Source organism: Macrosteles quadrilineatus, unplaced genomic scaffold (genome assembly GCF_028750875.1).
Source record: "Macrosteles quadrilineatus isolate MER2022 unplaced genomic scaffold, UCM_ALF_1.0 Scaffold_9__3_contigs__length_116548681, whole genome shotgun sequence".
NCBI classification, from domain to species: Eukaryota; Metazoa; Arthropoda; class Insecta; order Hemiptera; family Cicadellidae; genus Macrosteles; species Macrosteles quadrilineatus.
The window spans coordinates 87,953,749-87,977,019 of NW_026542602.1; the positions used below are offsets into that span (position 1 = coordinate 87,953,749).

At 34.2% G+C, this 23,271-nt stretch overlaps 1 protein-coding gene across 1 annotated transcript in view; it reads right to left on the reverse strand.

Moving 5' to 3' along the window:
• LOC129003106 (noggin-2-like) overlaps nucleotides 1-22,883 on the reverse strand; it is a 33,463-nt gene extending 10,580 nt beyond the window's left edge. The window contains exon 1 of the mRNA XM_054431344.1: nucleotides 22,682-22,883. The gene's annotated coding sequence lies outside the window, so the exon portion shown is untranslated. The remainder of the gene's footprint in view (nucleotides 1-22,681) is intronic.
• Nucleotides 22,884-23,271: the final 388 nt, after the last annotated feature.

Below are 23,271 nucleotides of genomic sequence, written 5' to 3' on the forward strand. Positions count from 1 at the left end.
AATTATGAACAATTTTGTAAAGGTTGAAGCCTTATAAGAATTGCTTAGATGAATTAGGTCTTCTAAGATCTTCTAAGAAAAAAAAAACAATTCTTAAAAGAGTTGCTTGATAGGTGTTATTTATCACTTGGTATGATTACTATTTGAGATTGCGATGGTCAACCGAAAGTAGATGGATGAAAGCGTTTCAAATTCACTACCTGACTTATTTAAGTAAGTTGACATATTTTGTTAGAGTTTTCAGTAGTGAAACCATTTTTTTCATTCTTAAGACTTTATATGAAAGAAACTATGTTCACAATTTAAAAATGCTGTTCAATGTCCTCAGTAGGTCTATTTTCACTCCATCATCAGAATCGAAAACACTTATTTATACGATTATTCTGTATTAAACATACGATGTTGTAATTTAATATTCTTGGCGAGAAATTGTCTCTTGGTACTCAAAGCTTATCAATATTCCCTGGTAAATTAAATAATGAATACTCGCAAGTACTGTCCTCAGGAAAGATATTCGTCTCTTTCTAAAAACCATTATTCATTCACATATCATAAAGTTTATACAGTTTTCATTTGTCCTCAATAGCACAGAAAACGTACTTAGTACGTTTTCTGTGTCAATAGGCTCAATAGGTGTATTGGACCACAGTGTTCTAAAACTATTATTCGCTGATATCAAAATATCCACCGCTTTAACCTTTTCCACGACAAATGTTTTGCCTCGCACTCAGTGTTTTAAACCTCATCATTAATCTCTGATATCAAAATATCGACCACTTCAACTCTATAATAAGATTTTTACTGTCTCACTATTCCAAACCTCACATTGGGCCCTGATATCGCGATGGATGCGATCTGAGTTCCCCAACTATCTTGTCTGGAGAGGAAGCGTATTTGACGCAGTCGCTATATTTGATCTCGCCTCATTAATAACCATGTCAGCTGACACTGTTTGTCTGATAACACTAACAGTGATAACGTCACACAGACGTGGGAATGTCTTCTTCTTCCTTCCTGTCCCTGGGTCATCCGTATCCTCTGGATGATGTCAGTTGAAAGACATGCGAAAAGTCAACGCCTTAAATTGCGAAACCTCTGTGTCTGTCTAAAATAACGTGTTGGATTTATTTGTTCAGTTGAAATTATGAGCGTTCAATGAATGGTGGTCCAACTTACAAATTTCCGAATGTCATATTTTTTACTTTTATCTAGGTACATATTTATGGAGTTTTGAACGTTTTGCAGTTCCCTGGACTATGGACGCCTACCCTTAACTAATTTCTGTGGCCATCCACGTCCATTTAACACTTTATATTAATGTTCAATTGACAGTAAAGTTAGCTGTTAAATCAAAAACCATCTCTGCTAATCAGTGCATTTGATTTACCAATGAACTGGAAGTACCATAGCCATGGACCTCTTAAATCTAAAATCCCTCGCTCTAAAACGACTGGGACGGTGGCGACGTCTTGTAATCCAGCTACTAGGAGATCAAAAATTGTGGATATTTATAGGCATGCACTGTGGATACGATACTCCCGGTGTGGATTAACGTCCGAGTATGTATACTACGTTACGATAATTAGACCAATTCGTTATACCAAGGTAAAAATGTGGTTCGGGTTCCACTATAAGTAGGTATTCTGATTGGAGATCGCTCGTCAATTATCACTATTGCTCAGCACGCGCTGCATCACCGGATATAAGATAGGTAGAGTTTCCGGTCTCAGCAGCTGTGGGTGAGGATAGGCTACGTCAGCACCCAGCACTAGCGGCGTGGCGCCTGCAGCCGATATGCTGAATCAGCGCTGCAGCAGCTAGAACACTATGTAGCTGCCTCAGCAAATATCACCAAAACGTGTTCACATACAAGTGTAAATTAAATACTGTATTGTTAAATATCTTCTTAAAATGTGCTTGGTTAGACTTATTTATTTGTGTGTTTCCAGGCCTAGCATTTTTAAATTGTTTGCGAGGTAGGTCAAACCCCTTCTTGTATAGTTGTCTTAATTGGTCCAGGAAAGGGCAGGAATATGCTGAGAGAAATGAGAAATTATGGTAAACCGATTCGCAAGTTTAGGAGATTGCGTTTAGATTTAGGTAGGATAAACATGTTGTGAAATGAAGGAGACACAAAAGGTGGAAAAATATGAAAGTTTGAGCTCTCTAGGTGACATAAGTTAGCCTACAAAATTTAGTACAATTTGTATAAATTGGTCAAAATCTCAATTTTTATACTCTTCGAACTCAAAAACCAAAAGTCAGAAAAATTTAAAATTTAAGCCAGTGCTGGAGGTTGCAATCCATTAAAAAATTCCAGCCGAATCTGAGGAGTTAAGGTTTGCTCAAGGTTGATTTGAGATGAGAAGATTCTTTTGAGCACATTGAAAACTACTAACTTACCGTATGTATTGCATTAGATACCTTTTTTATTTTTCTCTGTATATGGATGTACAGCCTATAAAATACTCCGAAAAACTAGGCAACAGCATTAAGCAGATGATGTCCATGGTTGATATTAAAGTGATAATGACTTGAAGTGTAAATTAGGACCTCTAAAACTGAAATCCCTCGCAATCAATTCACTACATAAACTATTCTTTCTGTGTCCTGTAAAATAATCCGATATTATTTAGGGCTAAGCCAAGTACCGATCACATATAGTTGAAATAGTGTAATCTCGAAGGTATAATGTGTAAATATTGGGGTTTTTAGCTTTAGCTAAAAACTGTCTAAAACCGTTACAAAGATTACTTGTATTAGGTCATAGCTTCCTTTCTTGTTGTGCTTATGTTCCAACAAGGATATATCAGGATCTAATTACAAATGGTACTACAGTAATGCCAACAACACGACTACTGTACACTTTACAGCCATGTTTTGATTGTAAATTCCCCGTTTAATACCAGTATCACGAATACACTTGTATAATCCAGACTTATCCGCACTTGTCTTGTAAACAGTAGATAGTTAAGAGTTACATGGTCTATAAACAAAGACATATCCTGCATCTCTCTCTTAGCATTAGCTATTTTGAGGTTAAATGTTAGCTGTATTTTTCTGTTATAAATATTTGACTAATGGTTGTATGAGGTACTAATGAGTTTTTCGAGAGGTAAATAATACAACTGTAGCCAACTTTAGGTCCAAATAGAGTGTAGATTATTTGAGTTTACTTTCGATTATGATTATTCTCTCGAAGTTGATAAATGTAAAGGCCATATCCTACCAATGAGTTTGAATAGAAAAGTATACATCTATCCTGAAACAATGTTTCTAACTAGAACGTATCCATTTTTTCAAGAACGAAGTTGGCAATAATTGTAAATGCACAATGTCGAAGTCATTCATCAACCCATTTACATTTCCATCGCCCACAATATGTCTGGCCAATTAGACTAACGAGAATATTGTTCAACAATTGCAAGGGTAGTGCAGCTTTGATAACCTTCTTCGTAACAAGCTCGGCAATCAATAGTATGAGAGGAATGGCTACCCACACAATGCAAAAAGTAGAGAAAATGTACCAGGGTAGCAGTATCTGTAACCCAGTTTGTGTAAAATTTATGTTTCGTTTTTGGCATTGGCTGAATACTAGCTTAATAAATCTTGGTCCTTAAATGGCTAAGTAGCTGAATGTCTTTAGTGCTCGCCCTGCAAATGGTTGCCGTACGGTCCAAAAAAGTCAGTAGCTTTTAGATATTCCGAAACTTTACTCGGCTGTCTTGATCCTCAGAACTTTAATAATTATATTGGCTAATGAACTATCTGGTTTTAGTAAGTAGAAATGCTAGTAACATCATAATCCCGCGTTCGATCCCCGCCAAGTCACCAATGGATTTTATCTAAGTGATAATGCCGCAACCCCTAGGTCTAGCCTGAAGTAAGTGAAAACCCATCCCAGGCTCGTGCCTAGCGTTCTAGAAAAAAAGTAACATCATAATATTCACCATCTCATTACTGTACCTTACTCTGTTTAACACTATCCTTAACACATATTTGAATTAAAATATGTCCATTCGCACGTAACATCAAACCAACTTTATCATTGCTAAAATAAAGATATTCAAGTATGCCTCACAGGAAAGATATTTACCGTTTATACTTAAAGTTTTCATCTTACGACGTAAGACCTTGAAGTTCTCTATCATAAATCACTTAATTCCTCAACATCTTTACCCTACCTAAGGTGGGTTTTCCTGTAACAAATGCGAACTGACTGGGTGACAATGATTTATACATTAGCGTGTGAATCAAGGTTCAAGGTTAAGTTGTGAGAGATATATGAATTGTGAAATTAAGTAACGCAATATTTCATATAAGAAGAATATTAAATTTGAAGAAAAATTACGTCATTCACGTGTAAGTATGTGGTGGGAACGGCATTATGTTTAGTTTTGAAGACTGTACAGGGAGTCTCTATAACCCGAAGTTATCCGAAAGTCCCCTAAACAAACCTTTTGAGGGATATATATCTACGGTGGATAGGGAAGAACAAGACTTTGAAAACAATGAACAAGTTAAGAAACCGAGGCAAGGCCGAGACCAGAAAATGAGCAAGGGACACAATTCCTTAAGCTAACTAATTCACAAAACTTATAGATCGTACATTATTTACCTATATGAATTAGATTTTCCATCTTCTCAAGCTAACTTATATGCCAACAGATGTTACTGCTATAAGATGAGACATGTATGAGTAAAAATAATCCGATATGGATGGAATTTGTTACAAACGTGCAAACTTAAGTTTATTCGAATGAGTTTACGAACCATCACTATCGGATCATGGAAATGGTGTTTCTTGGGGTAAACATTAAATATTCCCATTTCGCCCCTTAAAACGTAATCTTTAGCAATTTTTTCTAAACCAAATTGAGATTTACACTTAGTATTTAGAAGCGATGCTATTTCTTGTGCATTTATAGTTACGGAAAAGTTTTAAAACTGTAAATTTGAAATTGTTATGCTATTTTTATGGAGAATAGTAAAATTTTCATAGTTTATGGCTATATTTTTCACATTATTTATGTTGTACTAAGCTAATAATATTTAAATAAAATTAATCTTTATTAGGTTCCGTAGCAGCAAACCTAAATACTAATTAAACCTGATATTAAAATAGAAATACATTTTATATGTATTTTAGTGAAAATCGAATCAGGCATATGGAAATTTGCTTAGTCTACAGGTTTCTTGCATCCCGGGTTATTTTATTTAAGTATGATAAAAACGCTTGAACAATAAAGGTTCAAGCAGGGGTGTCATTTAGGGTGACAGGGGGGGGGATAAGCCCCCCTTGTTTTTAGTTAGAGAAAAAATAAGCAGTACTAGCTAATATACAAATAAGCATTTTCTCCTGTCAAATCCTAAAAAAAACATGGCATCCAAAAGTCTGTCTATTCTTGTAATTTAAAACATAGATATTAATTTATTGTCTCTAAAAACTTCTTTAATATTAAATTTATTGCAGTTCACACTTATTATCTTATATATAACCGTTTCTTAGATGACTAACTTACCAAAATATTATTATGTTTCTGTCTGTTGTCAATTCTAAATTTTCATTAATTTTCTGTCTATATTTAAATAGAATTCAAACTTAATTTTGTTATTATTCTAAGGGTTTTTGACATTTAAAATAAGCTTAAACCCCTCGTTTTGGTTTTAAAACTACTACATTTTCCGGGGGAGGGCTTCCGGACCCCCTTCTTTGGTGGAGGATATTCCATACCCCCCATATTCCCCGGTGTTTATCTCCCCCAAGGATTTGGTGAAATGACGCCACTGGGTTTAGACGATAAACCACATGAGTCAGCCACCGCGGCCGACTTATTACTACCCGGTACACGACTACTGTTCTTGTTCAGACAATACAACAGGTAATTAATAATTGGTACGAACCCACGGAGGCGTGTATGCCACAATCCGGATGAGATTTCTGTGAGGTCCTCGGCTCAAGTCCATCCCACAGACTCAGTTCATCCATCTATCTTGGCCGATTATATGTTAAACACCTGGTGGTCGAGCTTGGCTCAGTGAATTACTGTTTTTATTCTTTAGTTGTATGTTTGTGGATCCCGATTGTGCTTTCTATAACTTGAGGGTTGAAAATGAATGATTTACGAAAATATCACTGAAATTGTCTTTATGTGTAATACGCTTCATAGTCTGAACTTGAAATGCTAGTTAATAGTAGGAATAGTAGGAACACATACATACCTAAAAGTAGTAGTAGATATATTAATGTGGTTGCTAGAGTTAACGTAAAATACAAGTCCGTAAATACTCAAACAGTGTTCATATTAGATTAAACCTATGTCTATCATTCATTCATTCATTCATATAATTATATTCATATGAATTTATGTTTTAGAACAAGAAAATCTGGTAGAATGATAACTGTAGAACATTTAAGAACATTTGAGAAGTTAATTACTGAAAAATAAGATCTTGTCACGGTGAAATATGTGTAGCACCATTTCCTTTACACCTAGCGAGACTGTGTAAATATTATAGTTACTGCATCCAGAAGTTAAATTAAATTTCATACACATCTTTACTCGACTGTCTTGATAAAAAAAAAACATTCTGTATTACCATAAATGATTGTATTTTATTTGGCCTGTTTGTGAAAATATAAGGTCAAAAGAAGCTGCAAACCTCATAATAAATAATTAACAGAACTTTTCAAAAATTTTCAAAATTCAAACATATCTGAAAATTAATAACAATTTTCTTATTTATAATAAAAACTTGGGCGAGCCTACTAAGACGCCAGACGTCAGCTGGGTTGGAACTGGCAGAAGCAATAACAGCTGACAGGCTCATTGTTGAATCATTGAATCAGCTGACAACTGCCGCCAACTCCCGCCAAAACTGCGACGCCGCGCCTCTCCCTGACCTAACCTTAACTGGGACTGGTTATCATTCTATTTTCCTAAACGCTGGAAACATACGATCGGAAAACGGTCGTAAAATGTTTACAGTCGTTGTGGGCGCTTTATATTGGCCCAATTTGAGTCAACCAAGCCTGTGATAAAACTGGTGTGCGTTGGCTACGGATTATTTTGGGAGAACTTTGGTTAAAACCATTGACTAAGGTAATTCCCTTGTCTGTGGTTAAACGCACCACAGCTCTGATTAAAATTAAAGCTATATTATTAGAGTTGGTGTCTCAAGTTGTGACGTCTATAATTATTCAAGATAAAAAAAATAATAATTTCACAATACACGTTTCTCCGTTCTTTGAATTAATTCTGAAATTAATGTGTGTCCTGTGATCCACTTACAGGTATTACTGTTATTACTGTTATGTTGTTAGGTATTACTGGTATTAGAATGCAAATGAAAAATTCTGCATTAACCATAAAGTAGCTTACGCGGTGATTAGTACTGTACTTGAGGCTGGAGCTAGATCAAGTGGTTTATGCAAAGATCACGGAAATTATCAGCTTTCAAAAATCAAAACAACGTTCTTCATCATTTAAGCTAGAAGTTGATCAATAGAATAATAATTCGTATGACTGGCATTAAAATCCTCCTTATTGAACATAACAGCATTGACTATATTATGTAGTCAATGATAACAGCTAATCATTATGGTTATATATATATCTGCTACATTATATATGCTATAGTGCTTAATATTTTTGAGATATTTGCTGGAGATAAACATAGAGAAGAGTACTTGAGTTAGATCTCTAGATGTATATCCTAGGGTCAAAAATTCTAGAGCTAAAGATAAAGATGATGCTAGTGCCATAGATTAAAGGAGTGCTAAACATAAAGAGAGATGCTAGCATACTGTAGGGCTAGAGTATATACTCGAGCATTAGGTATAGATAGTTGGTAGTGTTCAAGTAAAAAAAAAGATGGTTGAGTTATAAGAGAGATATTTGCTAGAGCAAGATAGATTGTTGCCAGAGCTAACGGCTGATATTTGATAGATGGTTAGAGGTAGAGATGGTTGCTAGAGCTAAAGATAACACTTCAGTTAAAGAGAAAGATAGTTTAAACTAGAGCTAGAGTAATCGACAGTTGCAGTCCAGTTGCATCCTCTAGACCTTGAAAGGTCACTAGTGGACCGGAAACCAATAAAGCGAGCCGGAAATGGAATCGTCCTCATGAAATCAGATTCTAGCCCGCCTACGCGACCAAAACAATGGGCGGCATCCTTTTGAAAAATCGGGAGCGAACCCATCGTTGCATTTGCATCTGCATTCTCTCGACCTTGGAAGGTCAGTCCACCGGAAACCAATAAAGTAACCGCAGGAAGTCACCGCCTCCTGTATCGACGCGTCCCTCGTCTCCCGTAGATAGATACTGTAATAAATGTCATGTCTGCGACGGGCAAGCCCTTTTTCATTCATAAATAATAGACAATAAAAGTCCAGCTGAAACTTTGTAGTCTCACTGCATTGAAATTGACATAGGAGTGCTATTGGACGTGCGGCTGATAAATATAAAAACAAACTGTCTGGATCGTAAATACGTATGTTTGAAAATCATGGATGATTTCACTTTCATTTAAAATTCAAATATTGATTCCTAGATTAACGTGCTTTCCAAAGAATAGCAAGTACTTGGTAATTTTCAGTAAGAGGGATTTGAATTATCCTTACCAAAAAACTCATAAAGTTCCTCATGAAAAAATGGTGTATCTATGAAATAAGAATATAACAATACTACTGTATTAGTGGCTAACTTGATGAAATACAACAATCTTGTGCTTTGAATACTTTGCAAACTTAGGCCGTTTCCAGCATCGTCGGAGAATTCTGAAATGATAATGAACTTAATAGTTCAATAGATGCGATATCCACATGGGTGTTGTTTATCAATTATCATTATCTAATGGGTCTTCAAGTTTGCTTCACTCTGTCATTAGATGCAAGACTTATACATTTTGGGTATCCGTACAAATTTCACATCTACGGCCAACTGTTCCAATAGAAGAAGCCCCATGTTGACAGTCATTTTTCTTCCCTCCAAAATCGCAACCAGACGCGAAGCATACCGCTAGTCTGCTGTGCAGACGACCCCGCCATTTTCGACACCGCCAGTGTTTACTGCCAAGTTAGCGCCGCCATAAAACGAATGAGTCGAAAGGCGTAAAATTAGCGGCGAGATAAGATAGCGCGGTTCCCACAGCTTAGCGCCGCCAAGGCACTGCGTAGATTAGAACTCGCACACGAGTACGAATATCCAATATGGTTACGCTTGATGGCGTTTGAAAATAAATGCTTTATTTGTTAAGATATTTAAAAGTATTGAAATTAATGAAAACATTGAGTATTGATTGTAAATATATAAGATTTTGGTTAGTTTTGTACTGATAAATAAAATATGCTTAAAACCATGTATTATCATTTTTTTAAATTTACATTAATTTTAGGGTTAATCCGAACCCGAACATCCAGAATAGAGGTCTCGCGTTAACCACGAGCCCAGTCTCTGCGCGTTGGAGGACTACTTTGGTAGGATGATCAATGATATTCCCATTGCCATAGAAAATTGATTATATATATCCAAGCCAAATTCAGTAAAAGATATAAATCTCGGTCTACAAAGAAAAGTAAAAAAAAATCCGTTGAGTGATTTGATTTTGTGGAGCAAAACAATTTACGAGAAAGAATAATGTTGAAATGCAATACAGTAAAGCAGTAAAAGTTTTATTAAAAGACGGTCTGTGTAAATATTGAATTGTGCAGAACATATCAGTTGGCACAAAAAATCATGAAAATATATTATGTAGTAATGACACAAGTTTTGAAAAGGCATTTAATTTAAATAAAAAAAAGACCTTTTCCGATAATCTTGAATAAATACTGAAATCTTTCATATCGACTAAGAAATGCAGAAGTGTTGCCTCATATCCTAACTATTTAACAAGACTTCTAACAAACTGTATACTTTTCCACAACAATTCTACGCGGAAAAGATCACTGGCACAAAGCTGTATCCTTGTGGCTCGCCGTACCCTCGGCGGGGGCGGCGTGGGGGCGGCAGTGAGGGCGGTGTCGTCGCTTCTCGCTCTGAGACAATCACAGCTCCGTCTTAAATGGTTTGTTGTCCGTAGGCGAAGTGGTCAGGCGGTCATAATCGGCTACCGACTTCCGTTGCAAATTTCAGATTACGACCTGGAATATTTCACAGCTTTCACGCTGTTGCTGATTTCTTTTTCTTAAGTGGCGACAATTAATAGATGGTTTATTCGCTCAGTAGTGAGTTCATAGGTTTTTACACCGCTTATTTTGATCATATTGTTTGAATCGGTAGCGAGACAGACGGTAAAACCATTGATTTTTTAGTTCTCGCCCCGATGACTAACTAATGTTTCTCTCACTCCTACTTTGGTTGAAGGCAATTACCTTTGATGCCGAAGGTTCAGGCAAATTCAAGTTTGAAAGAGACCACCGACATCAAAACAGAAGTAGTTTCAAAATAAAGAAAAATATTAAATCCTGATGCCGCGTAAAATAAAATTTTGAAATTCAAGGAGACGTGATGCATATCGTCTTGAAGATCCACAAATTGTACAATATTTAATTTACCAGATCCAATCGATTTAAAGGTTTCCAAGTTATTGTCACATAGTGCAAAGCGCCCTTCGCACCGGGGGTTCCACAAGGGCCCAATTCAGGGCCTTGAAGAACGTTTAATGTTCCTTGCAAAACGTCGCCAATGGGCGGCCCGGAACACCTATTGTTTGCATTTCCGCTATTACAGAGATAATTTGCTTAAGCACCGTACTTAAACTAAATGCGGCTTTTATACAGAACATTGGCTGGGATGTATCGGCTATTCATCGGCCCAGCCTTCTACTGGGGAGTGTTGTCTGAGGAGGGAAGGGCAAAGGATTTTTTGAACTCTGTAAGTTTTGGTTAGTCTTCATTTCATATTGTTATTAATTTGAATAAAATTTCGTTTTGTCCCCTCAACCCTTTTGAAAAGACTCTAATGAAATTTCAAGGAATTTCGTGGTTGTAAGCCACTAAAACGTAGTTTTGTTTCATTATTTTCATATAACGTATCAGTTGTATTTACTGCTTACAAATAGCCTTGAGAGATAATAGCTTGATATATTTTGATTTTACAGATTTTATAACTTTAAATTTAAAAAGTTTAAACTGAAATAATGTGTGAAAGCTCACAAACCTATTCGGGGAACCCAACCTTTTTATTTGATTTGGAATCTCTATTAAGAATTTTTACAGAGGTTGACCTTTGGAAAAGTCAGTACAGTAACATATAAAATATCTCATGTCGCGCTGATTTTGGTTTCTCCGCCCATCTGATCCACCAACTTACCAAACTAAACATCTTTTATATTATTAAAATTAGATTTCTTTGAAAAAGAAATAAAATAACTTTCTGGTTAAAATATAAAATATTAAAATCGAATTTTAGACATATTATGGCTAGAATGTGAATCCTACGTGACATATAAACAACCTTCAGTTCAGAATGAGAATACTGACGAATGAGACGTATGACGTCATGTTGGCAAGCTTGTATGACATGTAGATCAGCTGATATCAGACTGTCATCTGCTGAATGTAAACAATCTTGAACCGGATCAGGGATTGCTAATCGAGCAGACGAGCCGTCGTGGCAAGTGCAAATTTGTATGAGGATCTGAATGGGAATCGTGCAATCTATATTATTAATAAGCTACATGAAACTTTGTGAACAATAAAGCTTTTTTGTTTTAAGATTTAACCCCACATATTATGTACCAAAATGTTCGTCTAGTTATATAAATTTGTAAACTGGCCTTACATTTTTTTTATGTTCCTTGGGCTCTGCCCCAGTGGCTTTTTAAGTTCCTATGTTATCCTTATGAAGAACATATTTGTTTACATTATGATCAGCTGGATAATTTAATTGAAGTAATGAGGAAATGTGTGCTACAAACATTTTACTGACTTGGTTGAAATTTAGTATTATTTTATTTTAAATTGGGTTGATGTAAATAGAATGGAAAAAGCGAGAAAGCCTAGACTATTTGATATACTAAAAAGAAAACTGAATTAACACTGTTCTTTATTTCTTGACCAATCATTGCAAGAGCCGATTTGCAAACTATGTAAACATAGGAAAGTCATAGAACACTACCAAGCAGAAGAAATAGAAATGGCTTTTTTAAATTCATAATCGTTATTATGGACAACCTAATGCGGCTATAAGTGGGAAATATTTGTAGAAAACACTAGAAAACAAGATCAGCTTTTGAAAGATGATAAGATATTTACAAAAAATATTGATTATATCGATTTGTTATGTACATAGTGAGTATTTCCATAATATTTGAGCCGACTCTTCGGAAATTATGACTGTTATCCGTTTTAAAATAACGACTGTAATACTTCGCAATTGCTCGAATTCGAGCAACAGGTACACTATTGTAAACCTAATCTAGGAAATCTGTGTAAACATATGACTGATAAGCGGGTGTGATAGAATCACAAATTGAATATTTAAATAGATATGTGAATGAGCCAAGAAGACTCTTCATTGAAATGTTTTAAGTTTTCCTGTTGAAGAATTTGAATTACCTATATGCAGCATATTATTTGTCCAAACAAAGATTTTTTAAAATTCGAATTGGTGATATCTTTGTGGTTTTATTTGACCTTGTCAAGTTATTGTCTTCCGAACATACTGATACAATTTTCTGTCATGTAAATGTTAATTGTTGCTACTAATACAACAGTTTTCTTGAATCTTGAAATGTGTTTTGTAATAGATTTTCGACTAGGAAACAGTGAAAATCAAAATAATATTTTTTTTGTTATGTTCAGTTGAACAAATGTTATAAAGTAAATGAAACAATTATATTTTCGATAGGTGTGACGTATACTCTGCTAATCCAAGATAACATTCATCCTGAATAATAACTGTCAAACTGTCCCTGTTCATTGAGTTTAAATAAATGATTCCGACTGATAAAACAGGCAATCTTATTCATAAAAGCTACACAGATCATCTCACTCTATTCTACCATTCTACACTCATCCTTCACTTATATTTGGGTTAAAATACGCACCTACATAGCGTCCCCATCTCAATTCAAAGTTAATAAATAATAATAATTAGCAATTCAATACATAATTTATTTCTCGGGACACAGGGACATCTCCAACAAACCAGTGTCCAAGTTGCTATAGTGGATAGTATCTCAGACTTCAGTACGAAGATGTGGGTTCGATTTCCGGCATATCCTCAAAAACTTGGTGGGTTTGGATCAGTTTGGACCACTTGTCTTAAGCGTTTATGAATCTATTGGAAACGTCACTGACGTAGACACAAAAAATATGTAAATACCCCCGCCGCAGCAAACCTGACGCCTAAGCGAATTTCCATTTGGCTGAATTGATTTTCAATTGATCTATTTAAATAACATTAGGTTTAACGAGTACCTAGGTTTGCTGTTACAAGGAAACTAATAAAGTGTGTGTTTTAAGTAAAATAATTATTGCTTGGTATAAAATGAATATATTTGCCAAGTTTGATCAAAAGATATCCATAAACAAGCAAACTACTATTTTACAATATTCTCCATAAGAATAACATGGGAATTTTAAATTTACCATTTTTTTAGTTTTCTCCGTAACCAATAACCGTACAAAAACACTTTGATATACTGAATTGTTTGTTTTTTTAAGCTCTTTAAGAAGGTTTAGAGAAAATTGGGAAATTTTGTGTTTTGAGGGTCAAAAGTGAGAAAAACCAATTTTTACCCCATAAAACCCCCCATAAAACCCTGTTCCCATGGTCCGATCATGCTGGATCGCGAACTCATTCAAGTTTATCCCGCCTTACACCTTCAAACCAAATTTCATCAAAATCGGATAAAAATTACTCAAGTTATCGTGTTCACGGACACATATATATATATATATATATATATATATATACATATATACATATATAAAAATTTGAACGAGTGGTGTTTTTGGCCTCTGGGGACATCAAAATGAAAAAGTAAATCGGTCCCGGGCCTAAGTCTTACCATGAGACCTACGGTAATAGCTACTTCCCTATAGGGAAATTCGCTAAAAACAATGACCATCAACCGAATTTAAAGAGAAAATCTACAAAAAAGCTACGGCCATCCGCTTACTGAGAATGAATGGAATAAACCGCGCTGGAAATTCCGCGAGTCTCCGCGACGTTTGACGTTTGACGTTTGCGAGTAGCGAAGTAGCGAAGTAGTAGCGCGGCGCGGTCGAAGGCGTGGTTAAAATCCCAGTTCATTACATCATAATGAATGAGTCAGACTATCGCAAGGAACATGTTAATTGCTCTGGCCACCGCCGCGACTGGCAGCGCTGCATGTCAAACTGACAAGCCGGACTGGCGGCAACATTACACATTACACAGGGAGATACCCAACCAATCACTCCTGAGGAAGCACATGGCATGGCGTAATAGATAAGTTGAAGTTCAAGGAGTGTGGCTAGTATGCTTGTTGGAGATCAGAACTTTACCACCAAGATTCGGGATTAAATCGGGTCTACTCTTCAATCTATGATACCGACAATAGGTTTTTTTTTAGCTGCGTGACAACATCGTAAGTATATAATTTGGAAATGAACATCTGTCCTTTCATGGTTTGTAAATCTTCTCAAGGGTAGTAAAAGAATAATAATTCTTACGGCATTTCGTCAAATTTGGATAAAAAGTTTGGTTCAACGAAAAAAGGAAAACAAACATATTATGCATTTGATGTGCTGTTCGTAACCTAAGGATTTATGTTGTGGTAGTAATCAGTATCACGATTAAATTAACGAGAATTACCATGGTTTGGAAGATTACTAGAAATAGTAATGTAGATTTGTCAATTAACATTTTCAGCTGAATATGGTGATATGAAAAATATACATCGGATTGGCATCCCCAATAGGATACCCCCGGAAGTAATTGAATCTGATTCAAATTAAGAAAAATCTCTGAAGAAATTCTGACCAAATTGCATGGCGTTCACATTTTTATGTCAACGCCAAATTTCTTCAAGCAACTTTTACAATGAAAGGGCCCAATCAACAAATTCAAACGGTAAATCACAACATACATACTAAGACTGAACAATACGCCATAAAGCTAATGAAAACTTTTCCCACCGTCAACTTTCCGATTGGAAACATTCCATGGACAAAGGCGGGGGCTTCATTCATTGGCACCGACGCTGTCTTGACACTTGGCGTGTCTCTTTGATTTACAGCGCTGCAAGTAATCAAGCAACACCGAGAGTGCAAGACAATAAATTAATCCTGAGCTTAACGAATGTCTGTTGTAGCGCCGTGCCGTCTGTCGTGTGTCCGCAGACGGATACGATCTGCTCTTGATAGTCAACTTGTAGGAAATATATCCCGGATCAAGTGACGTTGAAAATCTTTGATGGCCAAAGCATGTATAGATTATGTATTTCTTTTGTCCTAGAACGTTAGGCACGAGCCCGGGATGGTTTTCATATTACATCAGGCTAGACCTGGGTTGCGCAATATCACTTAGATAAAATCCGTTGTTGATTTTGCAAGATTTGAGCCCGGGACCTCAGGGGTTCAAGTCTCGCGCTCTAACCACTACACCAGCTCGCTCCGGGGGTATGGATCAAGTGATGGTAAATATTTATGTACAAAGGATATTGAAATGTCGTACTGTATTGTGGTTTAATCATTTGAAGAAATGAATGGTTCAAACTACTTTGAAAATCTTTGATGGCCACAGGATGTAGATTCGAGATAAAGTATGAAACAACTGACTTTGAAATTGAGAAACTTCGATGGGCAAAGGATATTTGAATACAGTATTACTGTGGAATGATTTTTAGAAATGACTTAGTATGGTTCAAATGACGTTGAAATACTTCGATAGCCAATGACTTTTGGTATACAAAATAATACTGTTGAGCTAAGATCGCAAGGGAGATTAAGGGTAGCTGGATTATCTGACATTGATAAACTTTGATGGCCGAAGGGCGTTAGGATATAAAATCATATTTGCTAGGTTGTATTCAAAAGAAAATTAGGAATTAATATCAGAAAGTCACATTGCTGTCCGAAAGAAATTGGATCATACAGTATTATCATAGAGAAAATATCAAAAGTATAGCAAAGCCCACTGTGATGTTAGAGAGCAATGAAATTTGGATCTAATAACCCTGAGAACTATGATGGCTAAAAGCAATTTGAATATAAAATAAAATCATCTTGATTAAATTAAATAGAAGGAATATTATACATTCTGGATGATGATTCTGCATATTGTGAAGGAAGTATTAAAAGGAGAATTGTCTGGATTACGTGAAATTGATACGTGGTCGGATGTGATACAAATATAAAATAATATTGTTGGGGTTTGGTTGGAAGGAAAATGAGAAAATCTGGTTCATTTGACTTTGAGACCTTTGATATAATTTCACAAATGAAATATTTTATAAAACAAATCGTCGAAAGGGATGAAAAATGTGCTAACAAATCAGAAAGAAGAGAACAATTTTGAAAGATAACCCCATTAGATTATTTGTTAATCAAAAATCAGATATGCTCCCGCGAATTTTCTGGCGACTTTCAACTACACTGCTTGATAGTGTCAAAAATCAAAGAAGTAATTATTACAATTATTAGTCTAAGAACACTGTATGCTTATTTCAAAGCAAAATAGGAAATCTTAAGAGACTTGTTTTTAAAATCGAGAATATTTCTTCTTGGGTATTCAAATTCAATACTACCACATTCAAAATTGCAGTCTTATTTATTACTTTCTGGACATAACTAGCTGCAATGGAAGTCAAAACCCCGAAGTTTCAAGTAGTACACTGTAGCGTAGACGCTCGCCGGCGCCGGTACCGCTCAGTTAATCGCGTTTTAAAGCCCGCTTGATGCAAGCCAGTCGTAATATTTACGTCATTTACAGTTCGCAGTGAGATCGGCGTTATTGGTCGTCAAACCGTGACAACGTCACATTCGGTTATTTTGGTTGAGGCTATTTTCAAGTTATGAGTTTTGCACTTCATTTCTTCATGAAGTAAGTTGGGAGTGCAGTTAAAAAGTTGGGAATGTATGATTTTTTGTAAAATGCGATTCCTCTTTAAATAAATAAACATCGATGGTGCCTAACAAGATGACGTCCTTACTCAGTAACTAGACTAGATTTTGGATAGTTTTTATAACGTTAGAACATGTCTTTTTGTTGGAAACACACACAATTTGATGAAAATACTATAATACTAATACTGTATAATTAATTACTATAATAGTGTACCATTATATTACGTTCATTGAAACATAACTATACTGATTTCAATGGTAAATCAAAAGTAATTAGTATTATGAATTATAACGAGTAATTTAAAACCAAAAGTATAATCATACTACTTTACTAATAGACGTACCTATTTATTAGCATACTAATAACTTAATAATACTTTTTACCCAGTCCCTAATAAAAAAACAAGAAAAAGGTTTAATTTGCTGTCTCATGACACCATTTTCTGGAATATATTTTAAATTCAAGTAACAAAAACAAATTTATCAATCTTTTTAATACACACATTTTGTGGGTGTTCCCGTTAAATTTTCGAATAAGTTCCAATTAGTTATTAAAAATAACTACAGTTTTGAGCATTATTGAATGTCGAAAATAAGTTAATCTTATTAGATAATATTTCCAATCCCTCCCTGTCCCATCCCCAACAATTTCTTTCTGTACCTTATCACATAATTTATTATCTTACTTAGTTCCGTTCCTAAAAATGCATTCATTCTCTTATTACCTAATATTTCAATTCTTTCCTTGCCTTGTTCCCAACAATTACCTTCTGTCTCTTACACTATCACATTATCTATAATCTTACTTAGCCCTATTCCTAAAAATATAACTATCTTCTCACATAATATTTCCAATAATTTCTGCTCCCATCCCCAGCAATTCCTTTCTGTCCCTTTAGATAATTTATAATTTAACTTTTCCCATTCCTAACATGCTTATCTCTTATCACGTAATATTTCCAATTACCCGTCGTATCATCCCTGACACCTTCCTTTGCCGTCTCACGTATTATTTCCAACCATGATGTCAAATCCCTAACAATTTCCTTGTCTCGTCACACAATTTGCATTAACATGTCACAACTAAACTTTCTGTCTCGATAACATTTCGGATCACTTTCCAATCGTCTCGCCAGTACATGATATGAATATTCGCTTATTTCCAGAGCACTTTGCCTGTACAAGGTGCGCAGGTACGTTGGTAATTCGCTGACCATGTTGTTGCTAGGCGCCTCCACGCATAACTGCTGACCGACGACTACTGGACTCCACGATCTAGACCAGACGGCTACGCTCTATATGACCCTTCGTCTGTGTCTACGCTCCTTCCGCCTCCGTCGCTCCATCGCTCCGTCGTCTCCATGGAGACGGGGGTGTCTCCTTAACATGCTCATTGATAAATTGGAAATATCCATAGACTTTCTTGGGCTATGGATAGACTGCACTATCTATTTCCATTTAAGTTGTTGCATCGAAATAAATATACTTCGTAATAGATGTGTCATACTTAGAATCAGCTGAAGGAACTGTCCATTTAATATAGTGTGCGGTTTTTGTTTACGGTTTAATTCTTTTTTTTAACCTAGTTTAATCAAACAAAGGGATATAACTATAAAATAATTGATTATTATTTGGATGTCTTACAAACTGTGTAAAAATCGTAAATTATACTCTAAAATAAAGGAGACGCATTTAATTAACAACCACCATTCCAACCTTTACCAACGTTAACTGCACAAAAAGATAAAACAAAATTGATAATATCATGAGAAGTCATTTTGCTTATAGAAGATGATTGAAAATAGCGTATAGAAGCAACACGTGCTTATTGACAAGCGCTATACTGATCAAGAAGTCAGAATTCAAAATTATTTTTTAAACTAAATAATCTATACAAGTATCTTTCCATTCGTCTGGGTAGTAAGCGAATGATACAGCGCACTTTGAAAGGTGAAATATAAAAGATTATATCTATAAAAGAGATATATAAGACGCATAATAATATAATATTTAATATTTATATTATAATATAATATATAATATAATATTTAAATATATAGTTGACGCTAACTGAGCTAAATATCAAATTTGGCGAAAATCTGTATTAAATACTTATTGTATTAAATTAATTTTAAAGAGCGTTAATATTGAGTATTTGAGAAAAAAAAGTATTCTTATCATTTTACGGTGTCGGTTTAAATTACTTTAGTACTGTATAAATCTTTCAATTGTAATAAGTAGTTCTTAAAACTTATTATATAAAAATGAAACAATGAACAACGTCATGTTTAGTCGTCATGTATAGCATTATAAGATTGCTTATTCTGTTTAAACTATAATGCAATTAGGGATTTCCACAATATTAAAGAGTTTATTCATTATTGTCTTTTTGGTGTGACGGAAAATGCATTCTTAGAAAATAGAATAATGCTCAAATTCAAGCAAAGTGTATAGCCGAAAAACTTTTTTTTATCAAAACGTGTTATGAGGCTAAAGCTATACTATAATATCAACATGTGTAAATTTAACACCATATCAATGCTGTGCCGATCGACATTACAGGGTGATATAAACAAAACATGTCATCGTTCAATGACAGCTGTCAACAACAACTAATTAATCAGCAATAACATAACAAGCAATGCTTAATAACAATGCTTAGTTTTGATTAAAAATAAAGATAATAACTTAAGACGTTATATTTTTTAATATTTATGACAATAAATATAGTTTTTGGTAAAGCCAATTTTAAATTAATAAATACTGTAACAAGTAATAAACAAGTAAGTTGTCTATAATTTAAAGAACTAAAGTATGCGTGCTAAAACTTAAAGTTGTTACTCAGAGAACACTACTTTAAATGTAAAATCAAATCAAATAAAAAGATATAACAAAAAGTTTTCTAAACCCAAACAATTGATTGCTATGAAGAAAAAAAGAATAGATATATTCTGCATATGTAGAAGAAATAATTATAAGGAAAGATATATTTAAGAACGAAATTACATTATACACTCATGAAAATATTTTAGCGACTCAAGCTTATATTGCCATAAACAATAGGATACCTTCATGGAAATTTGTTTTACTATATTTCAATGGGAACCGCAAAAGTAGGTCTGTATGTTTTGCCCTATCTGTCAATGTAAAATTACCTTTATGATAAGCATTTACTGCTTAGACGATAAGTTATGATAAGACTTACAATTTTAGATTGCCGTAGTGCTCAATAGTGTCAAAAACTTTAAATTTCGGAGGAAAAAAATTAAAAAAAACTAGCCTACGTGGTTAAACAATCAGAACGTTTACTAAAAAGTGTTAAAAAAACTATGTTAAAACGAAGGAGTTAAAAATTGAATGACTTTAACGGTGTTGTGTGGATTTGTTTAAACAAATGTGCACAACACCGTCGAAATATATTTGAAATGCAGAATTTAATATTCAGTAAGTTCAAGTCAAATGTTCAACTCGAATCAACACTTTTTATCTTTCAATATAAGGCTTTAGATTTTAAATTTTAGGAATGTCCATGAATTAAAAACCATTACTCAATATTCAATTTGACATGGATTCTATTTTACTGCGAAATGGACCACGATTTTTTTTTTTTTATAAAAACAGATTTATACAAATAAAGAAATAGCCTTTGCCAAACAAATAAGAAATTAAGACACCAAACTTTGCCATTTACGTAAACTATGCCCGATTAAAAGTATAAGAATAAGGGTATAATAGTAGATAGTGTGGACATTAATATTGTAAACATAAAAGTTTGTATAAGTAGTATTTTGAATTAATAACTATTAATGCTAAAAAGTTTTCTTATTGGGCTAAAAAAATGTAAATGAACATGCATTTTAAATTCATATTTACAGATAAGTATTGAAGAATATAAATGTTATCAAAAAACTAATAACTCATATTTTCTTATGTAGTTGAAAAACAATTGTCTATATTAATTCAAATTTTCTCCAATGACTCAAAAATGTATGAGAATACCGGGTTTACTGTTCGTCATCATATTATGAGCGCGTTTGCATTGTAGGTAGATACACTTTTTTAAAATTTTATTTTCTACTTCCAAAAAAATGAATGGGTAAAGTGAATAAAAAGCGTTTGGAAAACATTGAAAATTGTATGAAGAACAACATAAACAAAAAAAGTTATATTAAAACAATGTAATTGAATAGATAAACTTATGAAACAGTACATGACAAATTAATCTCTTTACCTACTCTTTCTTGGAATATACACTTCAAATAATTATGCACGTTACAAACAAATATGAGACTCAAGTTTTGCTGCAAATGATCCAATTAAAACTTGAAACGAATTACTAAAATCCATTTATAAACATACGTAAGTTTTAATAAAGAATCACTTATCGACACTGTTCAATGTACTGTAAATATGTGCTAAATGAATGAAGATTGTTTGAAATTAATGAAATAAAATTATTCAGTTTACACCAATCATATTAATTTTGTTTGGATATATTCTCTCCAATCACGATACATATTATGTTGTTCGGTAATCACACAAATTGCTCAGTACAAAGTGATACAACCTGAAACCTTGCATTGAAGTATGAATGAATTTGGCTGGACACAAAGAAATTCCCTATGGTTAACTTAGGTCATTGAAACTACTGTTTCAAAATATATGGCGGAATCTTTTTTATTATTAAAAAGTGTCTATTGGGATGAATATAATAAAAAAATATCAAACAATCTATTTAGTTGTCTATCAGCAGATTGTTTAGTATACAATCATTATACCATATTAAAAAACTTTTACTTTAAAAGACTGTTCTCCAACAAATCAGCCAAAACGTCTATTTCCATTTCAACTTAATTTCAATATTAATGTTTCGATTAACATTACATATCCGAAACTTATATTTACGATATTATATTGTATACTTCTTATAGATAACGTTAAATTTGTTTACATATAACCCACGATTCGTAACATTAGGCTATTCCAGAACCAGAACCATTTTGAAAACACTTATCGTGACTCAAAAAAGTCCACAACAATTACTGAAGTTATAAACTCGTTATCCACAAAAATGTTACACGGTGTTTCCCATGTTTCGCGTGTTATTGTTTTAAACGCTTTCTCGCCTATGGTCGGGAATCCCAAAACGCCGCAAAAACTAAAATAATAACTATAACGATTCTTTAAAGACAAATTTATGAAAAACATTGTCTCCAAAGAAAGGAAAATTGAATTTCAAGAATAAAAATTTAGATTGACGGCATTACGTCTAAAAGCTGTCACCATTTCCTTTTATAAATATTCCATAAAATGTGTTTGCATTTAAAGTATCCCAAGGGTTAAATCCCTACAAATATTGTCCATAAACTCATTCATTAAATAACAAACAAATAAGTTAAATGTTTACATTTAATTTTGGATACTTCATTTTTGTTAGAGTTATTATAATCAGTTATCTTATCTAGAAAAATGGCTTAGGTGGTAACATGGTAAATGTTTTTATAGTTCACTTAAAAAAAAAGAAAAATGTTGGTGCCAATAAACACATAAAAAATTATGAACACAACAACACTTTAAATAACATAAACTCCGCACAAAAATTAACAAATAAAAAAAATACTTACTTTCACTTCTGGAAACTAAATCCTCCAAGGGGTTGGCCAAAGTGGGGTTCCATAGTGGAGAACATGGTGTCAAAAGGTTAGAATGTTAACATGTCACTGGCACTGCACGGCTACACGACTGCACGCACGGTACTAGACCACCACGTCTGGCACGGTACTGCAGGGCTCCGCCACACTGGCCCCCCCTACCCGACGTGTGGCCAGCGGGGCGGAGTCCCCGGCTGATATAGGGGAGACAGAGGTCTGTCGATCAGGAAGTCACGGTAATGAAGGGGTAGAGGGTATTATGGAAATTGACAATGTCGCTAATGTTTGAGGAGGTGATGTAAAATTAGTCTGATTTTGATTCGTAATCTTCAAGTATTTGAACTTTGATTGGTCAATAAAAGTCTTGGTAATGGAGGGTATTATGGAAATGCAATTTTTCTAGAACGAGGTGAGGTATTAGTTTATGATGAGTGTTGTATACAAACACAAAAATAATAATCTAGTAATCTAAACTGCAAATATTGTTAAGAAATAATTAATGGATTTTATTTTAAAATGTTAAAGTAAGATTAAATAGATCTGTTTCGAATGTGGGAATAAAA